Source organism: Phoca vitulina, unplaced genomic scaffold, assembly GCF_004348235.1.
Source record: "Phoca vitulina isolate PV1807 unplaced genomic scaffold, GSC_HSeal_1.0 scaffold47, whole genome shotgun sequence".
In the NCBI taxonomy this organism is placed as follows: Eukaryota; Metazoa; Chordata; class Mammalia; order Carnivora; family Phocidae; genus Phoca; species Phoca vitulina.
Window position 1 is genome coordinate 2,305,468 of NW_022589750.1, and position 7,310 is coordinate 2,312,777.

General features: G+C 56.9%; 1 protein-coding gene across 1 annotated transcript in view; it reads right to left on the bottom strand.

The window, feature by feature from the left end:
* Positions 1-1,653, bottom strand: part of ZBTB4 (zinc finger and BTB domain containing 4) — an 8,968-nt gene extending 7,315 nt beyond the window's left edge. Inside the window, 2 exon segments of the mRNA XM_032431748.1 lie at positions 29-98; positions 335-1,653. The gene's annotated coding sequence lies outside the window, so the exon portion shown is untranslated.
* Between the last annotated feature and the right edge of the window lie 5,657 nt (positions 1,654-7,310).

Here is a 7,310-nt window from a genome sequence, read left to right on the forward strand (position 1 = left end):
CCCCGCTGCGGGCGCTCGCCCGTCTCACCTGAGGGCACAGCCAACATGGAGCAGAGCGGGGGTGGCTCAACGAGTCCCTTCTGCGGGGCCTCTTCCTTCTGGGGAGAAACAGACCACGTCCTCAGGAAGGGAGCTGGCCCGGAAAGGACCCCAGGAGGTGGGGGCGGCACCCGGGCTGCTCTGCAGACCCTGACCCCCTCCCGGGGGCCTGTCAGGTTCTTGGTTAGCTGCATCCAGCTGGGGCTAGGAGGGCACACACTTCTTTGCAAAGCCCCGTTCTGCTGCTGGCCCGGAGAAGTACCAGCACGAGGTAATCTGCATGCTCCCAATTCACCTCCACACAACACGGCGGCGTAGCTCAGTCCCATAGGTCCAGGGAAGCCTCTTGGATCACTCTCAAGTCCCTTTGGCCCAATCTTCAGGGCTCAAAAGAAAATCAAAGATTTGCATGTTGTCTTTCATTATAATAGCCTCATTTACATATCAAAATAGATTTACTAGAGGTTTCTTATTGGGCCCAACTGCTAGACAGTCAATTTAGCAGAGGACCTGCACACACCCACACACACACCCCAGTCCCATAACTCTTGGAGCAGGTTTCTGGTGCCCGGTGACCACCAAAGACCTCAGACTGATACATACACACACGCCCGCTTGCTCCAGTCTCTGGAGGGCACTGGAAAGGCTGTCAGACCCAGCATGAAGCAGCTTGGGTCCCACTCCTTACTCTGAACGCTGGTGGCTTTGGGACTTTGGCTTAAAAGGGGGGAAGGGAAACGCAACCCCTGACCTCAGCTCTTGCTGGAAGGCCCATCCGAGAGGAATGGCAGGCGACCCCGATTTGAGCTGTGGTGGTCACCGCACAGTAAGCCCCTCACACCTACCTCCCCCATGGTGGGCACAGTCAGGACTCTGGGGTCCCAGTTCTCAGCGGGAGATCTGGGTTCCAGAGCCATACAGTCGCACACAGCTGGGAATAACAAGAGGGCCTGTTCACCGAGCAGGCCTGCTGAGCTGAGGCCCCTCTCGTCCACCCTCCAGGAAACCCGGGAAGGCTCTCCTTCCCCACGCCCTGGGCCACATGCAACCTCTGAGGTACCCTGCAGCGGGAGTTCCTCACACATCCCCCCTCCCCACCAAAACACCATGCTCTTTTCCCCTTTATTAGTCATACGATCTGGGCTGCAAAGCCTCCCTGCCACAGCCCGTGTCATGTTCCCAAAAAGACTGCTCTGATTCCTCTCCTGGAGGAGGAAGGTGGTAAAGGGGGGTGCTATTCAAAAGCTCTAACAGCCCCAACTGCGAGGCACACGCCAGTACTGGGTCAGGTGGTACCCCTTTAGATGCTGGATCGAAGGGGGCGGGAATCCTGCAGAAAGCACCCCCATCCCCTACAGAAGCTGCCCCGCGTGCGGGCTGCTGTCCAGTTCTGGTGGTAAAGTGAGGAAAGAGGGAGAGGGCCCCCCCTTCCATGATAGCCCCTGGGCCGCTGGGCCCCCCCCCCCGAGAGCCAGCACTTCACTTGCATGACCTCCTCCGCTCCTCATCACTAGCCTAAAGGGAGCAACTTAGTTTCCCTGTCATAGAGATTTTATTTTTAAGTAATCTCTACACCCAATGTGGGGCTCGAACTCACAACCCTGAGGTCAAGAGTCGCATGCGCCACCGACTGAGCCGGCCAGGCGCCCCAGCTTCCCATTTTAAACAGAAAGCCTGGGTGGCTCAGTCGGTTAGGCATCTGCCTTCGGCTCAGGTCATGATCCCAGGGTCCTGGGATCGAGCCCCGCATCGGGCTCCCTGCTTGGCGGGAAGCCTGCTTCTCCCTCTCCCACTCCCCCTGCTTGTGTTCCCTCTCTCGCTGTGTCTGTCAAATAAATAAAATCTTAAAAAATAAAAAAAATGGACAGACTGAAGCTAGAGATGCCAGATAGCTCACCCAAGGATGTGTGATCAGCTAGTACCAGGGCTGGGGTCTGATACGGGGAAGTCTGGCTAGAAAGCCTGTGTTCTTGGGGCGCCTGGGTGGCTCAGTCGGTTAAGCGGCTGCCTTTGGCTCAGGTCATGATCCTGGGGTCTTGGGATCGAGCCCCACGTCTGGCTCCCTGCTCAGCGGAGAGCCTGCTTCTCCCTCTGCCTCTGCCTGCCACTCTGCCTACTTGTGTTCTCTCTCTGTCAAACAAATAAAATCTTAAAAAAAAAAAGAAAGGCTGTGTTCTTGACCATAACTGTGGCACATCAGGAAGAAGGACAGGTTTCTAGCTGTGATATTGTGACACTGTAGGAAATATGTATATTTGGTCTTCATCCCCATTCCTGACACGGTGCTCCTAAAACTCTTACAATTTCCCAAGTGATAGGGGGGCTAGGAGCATCTTTTGTACTAATATTTGGTCTTTGACCCTGGTCCCTGACACAGAACTCCTAAATCCTCTGGAATTTCCTGGGTGGCAGGAGTATTTTTTGTTCTCAGTGAGGTGACCTTGGTGGTCTCCTGGAGAGTTTCAGGTTGGGGGCTGGTCACCCCCAAGCCCAAGCCATGTTTAGAAGCTCGGGGCTGGGCGCTTGAGTGGCTCAGTCAGTTAGGCATCTGCCTTCGGCTCAGGTCATGATCCCAGAGTCCTGGGATCGAGTCCCGCATCGGGCTCTCCGCTCAGCGGGGAGTCTGCTTCTCCCTCTGCCTCTGCCGCTCCCCCTGCCCCCACTTGTGCTCTCGCTCTCAAATAAATAAATAAATAAATAATAAATAAAATCTTTAGAAGCTCGGGGCTTTCAGCTCACCCCCATCCTCCACGGAGGGGAGAGGGGCCAGAGATTGAGTTAATAATTGATCATGCCTACGTGATGAAGCCTCCATAAAAATCTCTATACTGTGGGGTTCACAGAGCTGCTGGGTCAGTGAACACATTCACCTGCCCAGAGGGCGAGGGCGGCGTACCCCAACTGGCGAAGGTAGAAGGGCCTGCGCTCAGGACCTTTCCAGGCTATTCACATGAATTAGCATATTCTTTATTAGGCAATAAACCAGTAAACCTAAGTAAGCATCAACCTCAGTTCTACCGGGCCATTCTAGCAAATTCTCTAGCATATTCTCGAAGCTGAAGAGGGGGTCATGGGAAACCCCGATGTTCAGCTGGTCGGCCAGAAGTATGGGAGGCCCGGACTTGTGGCTGGCATCTGAAGCGGGCAGTCTCATGGGACTGAGTCCTTAATCTGCGGGATCCGACTGTACTCCACAGGGATGGTGTCAGAATCGAGTTGAATCGCAGGACATCCTGCTGGCACCCGAAAACTGGTCTGTGGGACGAGCACAGTGCTAAGCTTTTATCTGCCTCATCCCCTGTCAACACTCAAAAGGACCCCCAGACAGCCACAGCGGGGTCTCTCATCAATCCCACTGTACAGATGAGTAAACTGAGGCTTTCAATGCGAGAAACTCCTCACGTGAAAGAGGAGAGGATGCAGTGGTGGGGCGATCCGCCCCCCCTGGCTCGCTGCTAACCAAGCCAGGGTTTGGACCCAGCTCCCCGGAGTTCAACTGCCCATCAATGGCGACTACCCTACGGGGTTTTACAGGAGGTGAGACAGGAGTTATGTGACCCTGGGCGAGTTCCCTAACCTCTCTGTATCTCAGGCTGTTTGTCTGTAAGGTGGGGATAATGAGTCCGTTCCCCCTTCGGAGGCTGGTCTGTAGACATTAAATGAGCTCATGACGTGGCAGTACCTAGTAGAGTACTTGGCTCTTGGTAAGTGCTCAATAAACGCTATCGCTCTTATTATTATCTCGGAACTCAGTCCCGAAAAGTAGTGGGGGGAAGTGGTAGAGAAGAGGAGGCAGAAATCAGGCTTCATGGCAGGTTGGTGGCTCTGTGGTTTTTAGTTTTTTATTTGTTTTCATGGTTTCCCCGCTCTTGACTGGCTACGTGATCTGAGAGGTGTGACCGAGGGGCGGCTCCGAGAGCCTCCTGCTGTTCCCTCTGCCCGAAATGTTCTTCCTCGGACAGCCCCACGCCTCGCCACCCCACCTCCTTGAAGCCTAGCCTCCGGTCCCCTTCTCCTGGAGGCCTTCCTGGCCACCCCCGCCTCCCTACACTTCCTAGTCCTCTCCTCTGTCTTCCTCCTTGGCACTCAGCACAACGTACTGTTCATGGCTCTCTAGAACGTCAGCTCCGAGGGAGGGAGGTGTTCACTGCTTTGCTCACAGCTATCACCATTGCTTAGACCGGTGCCGGTCGGTACATAATGGGAGAGTTCCAAAATATTTTGGGGAGTGAATGGATCTGCCTCCTTCAAAAAGTCATCCCGGGGTCTGTCTGCCCTCAGGAAGGAAGCCAGCCTCAGTGGCGGACTGAGCCGGCCAGCAGCTGGGGATGAGGAGGATGACGTGACCATGGCCGGCACACTCATGCTTTGCCTGATACACTCCCAGGGTTTTGCATGGATTGTCTCACCGCATGATTTCCTCCGAGCGGCCATCCAAGGTTGGAATCTGTATCATCCCTATTTTACAGATGCAAAAACTGAGACCCACAGAGGGATATACCCTGCTCAAGGTCACTCAGCGTGTGAGCACCAGAGTTAAAATGCAGAACCGGGCTCGTATGAACCTCGATGCAAAATCTTTCCCCTCTTCCAGGCCTCGGGATCCTGCCCTGAAGGGGCCTGTGGGCGGCCAGTGGGTCACAGAAATCACCACATGAGGTCTCACGTGCTAAGCCCTAACTGTGTCCCGTCTGACGCCACCCTCTCCTTCGCTCCCCGCGTCCAGCCCTCACCAGGCAGGGTCGGATCTGCGGCCCGGCTTGGGAATGGCTACGGAACGCTTCCCTTCAACCCGCCTCTGGCCCCCGAACTAGCTCAGGCCCTTGTTAACACTTGCCTGGCCCAAGGTTATTCCCCTGCCTCCAGGCCTACCTCCCGGTGTCCTGTCCTCCTCTCCCTGAGGGGCCCTGTCCCCAGCCGGCTCAGGCTGCATTGGTCCTGGGCTCGGAAACCTTCACTGGCCCATGCTCACTTGGGAATAAAATTCAGATGGCTCAGCCAGCCATCTAAGGGTCCGGTTCCAATCTTCCTTTCCAATCCTGCCTTGCGTTAGACTTCCTTCAGGCACCCAGGGGGCTCTCCCACCTCAACGTGCCCTCCCCCGGCCCCCTGGCCCCCTGGCCCCCCGTCTTTGCCTGTGCCATCTCTCCCACCAGAGACGCAGTCTCTCCCAACCTCTTGCCCAAAGCCCTCCAAAATGTAACTCAAATGCCACCTCCCTCTTGGCCCTCCCCTACCCAAAGGCCAAGGACAATCTCTCCTGTGCCTGGCTCATCAACACTGGGTGCCCCCGTGGCCAGCACCCAGCACCCAATTGTAGGTCCTCACTGCCTAGACTGGGACTCCCTGCGTCATTGTCAAAGCACGCTGGTCTTCTGAGACGGACTGGTACAGGTGCTAGGTTCTGCAGAAACGGGGGAGAAGTGTGGGGGGGGGCGTGCACAGAGAGGCCCGCAGAAAGCTTCGTTCAGAAAGGCAGCAGAGAACGGCCTGGAAGAGCACAGGATCTAGAGCTTTCCCTCTTACCAGCAAAGTGGCTTTGGGCAAATGACTTAACTTCTCTGGGCCTCAGCTGTCTCGTTGGAAAAAGGGAGATCATTCGAACACCTCCTTCCACGGGGTGTTGCAAAGAGTAAATGAACGAGCATATACAAAGGCACGGAGAACAGCGCCTGGTACACCGTACGTACTCGGTAAGAGTTTGCTGCTATTGTTATTAGCGAGGCCCCGCCGAGGGGCTCCGCAGGGGCGAGCACAGGCAGAGCCCCCAGACTGGAGCTACCTTGCAGGTACATTTTCCACGTGCCATTTATGTCCTTGTTGGAAGACAGGCAGGGCAGGGATCTAGCCCCATTTTACAGATGAGCAACGGAGGCTCGCTCAGGGCCAGTGCCAGGGAGGAAGCGGCAGGGCCAGGAGCCCTCAGTTCCAGTCCAGGCCTCCCTCCCCTCCAGCAGGCCCTAATGCACCTGTTGTGTGGGCCTCACACAGAGGCCGGCGGCCCCCACTCCCATCACACCGGAGGGCCGACCACAGTGCCCTCCTAGCCCCCCTCCCCCCAGCCAGGCCCGGCGCAGCACACACACCACTCACCCCTACACACACACACACACACACACACACACACACACAAAGGTGAGGAAAACCTGTTCTGAGCAATCTGCCTAGTGAGCGAATTCCATTCCCAGACCCTTCCGCAGTGGCAGGAGCAGTGCCGCGTGCGTGCGTCACAGAAGAGCAGGGAAAGCAGAGGTACCCGGGAGGGGGGCAGAGAAGAGGGTGAAGCCGGAGGAGGGGACTGAAAACTTCGTGTTTCTTTTCTCCATGTCAGTGACCAGAGTCACACCCGGCCTTTACATAAACATGGCCAAGAAGCCACCGTGCCCGTGCAGGCTTAGTTTCCCCGCGGCCGCCAGGCCTCTCCTCCCGGTGACCCTGACACGCTGGGCGGGCCGCGAGGGGCAAGCACTGAGACCCCGCACAAAGACGCGCCGGGCCACTCCGACAACACCCAGGCCTCCCGCCCGCTGCCCTTGCTCTGCCCCATATTTATCTCCCTGCCTTCGTCAGAACATACCCCCCAGCAGCCCCGCACGGCCGCTCGGACGCGCAGAAGGCAGGCACGCACACTCGGCCAGGGGCTGATCTCTCCAGGCTGAGGCCCACATTGCCCTTGTCACACCACCTCCCTCCCCACAAGTGTTTTCTGACCAGCTCGCCTCCCAGCCCCACAGCACGGACAGGCGCCCACAAACAACGTCACAAAAGAATCCCAGAGAGAACGTTACAGACACACAACCTTGCCCTCGCCCGGCTGCGCACAATCCCATAAACACAACCTGCCCATCTCCCCCCGCCCCCAGCCCCTCTCACAGCAGCGCCCTGGGCCCCACAAGTACCTGGGGACACACCCTGAGGGGTTCTCACTTGCCACAGATCCTCGGGACCTGAATTCTAGACCTGCTCCCCCCTGTGCAACTCACTCAACACACAAACCCACAAAGCCAGCTGGCGGGCCATCCTCGCCAACACCGGGCCACACCTCGGCGGGGCACAGAAAGGGGACCCGGACGTGACACCTTCCGACCCAAAGGTACACAACAGCCCCCTTCCGGACGGGCACATCTCCACGGCACGCTCGTGCCCTCCACAGCACATACGCTAACCACGCCAGCTATGCAGAAAACAACAGTTCATAAATAGTTCATATGTGCCAGAAAACACATGCCTACATCAAACATACATAAAACCACACATTGGACTAACTCCGC